Here is a 1,156-nt window from a genome sequence, read left to right as displayed (position 1 = left end):
GATTGCTTAATAAAACTTTTAAGAACATCGTTAGCATCAAAATAATGCTAACAATCTCCCCTCAAAGTTTTATGAAGCAAGCATCTTCAAGAAGTCTTCTGATCTTGTCTTCTCTACTTCCTTGACAGAAGCTTTGGTGTGTTTGGACGGAGGGAGATGACGGCACACCCACTTGCTCTTATTTTGACAGCAAGGGATGAAATCTTCAAACTCCCCTCTGATTGTAGCTCTGTGGTCTTCATTTTCAACTCTTGGCTCATTTCAGACTCAGAGTGACATTGCAGCACCACTGATTGCACATAGTGCAGCTTTAACCTGCTCACAATCCAACGCAGACTATGTAAAACAGAATAGCTACTCCACACAGAAGTAGCAAATTCATCCCTAAAGGGACAGATAACTGTGTGGATTACATGACAATACAGTTCAAACAGTCTTATGACAATGAATCTATCAAATAACCGCAAGTTGAGTAGGAATGCAGTTTTAGAGCTAAAATAGAGGCAAACACTGTTAGAAATGAGATCTGGAGAGAAGATTTTTACATTTAAGCATTTTATCTTCAAGAAACAGCAGGTCAATAAAATTGACAGATTAGCTGTTGATGCTTTTAAGGACGAATCATGAATAAAAACTGCCATAGACATGTAAGATTTGGTGTTTACAGAGACGAGAAATATTAAGCTTTTATAGATTCAAAAGTCACAATAAGAGAAGATGAAATAATACTCAAGATATTGCCTTAGGCTATGAGTATCAAGAACATTTGCTARACGCCTTTGCGTAGATCTGACTCTAAAGGGGYAKAAATAATCGACTGACTCCAAGAAACTCACAGATCTAAGAGATCCAAGATCAAAACAGGTTCGAATTCATCCTAAGAACAAATCCCTTAAAAAAGAATTTGATAAACGTTAAGCAAAAGATGAATCGACGAGTTTCTRGGTTCAAAGAACAGTCGAACAGCAAACTGTTCAAGAAGAGTGTATTTCGATTAAATCGAACTACTGCAGAAAGATCGTTTCGATTAAAAAATAAATCGATTTGGCTCTGATACCACTTGTTATAGCCCAGATCTGACAGTAGAACAATTTAATCACGAAGTTCAAGAGAAAAATGTAAATGAAGAAGATGAAATAGGAAAACAAACGCCGCT

Source organism: Cynara cardunculus, assembly GCF_001531365.2.
Source record: "Cynara cardunculus var. scolymus isolate 2C chromosome LG 13, CcrdV1, whole genome shotgun sequence".
NCBI classification, from domain to species: domain Eukaryota; kingdom Viridiplantae; phylum Streptophyta; class Magnoliopsida; order Asterales; family Asteraceae; genus Cynara; species Cynara cardunculus.
Note: the sequence above shows the minus strand (reverse complement) of the source record.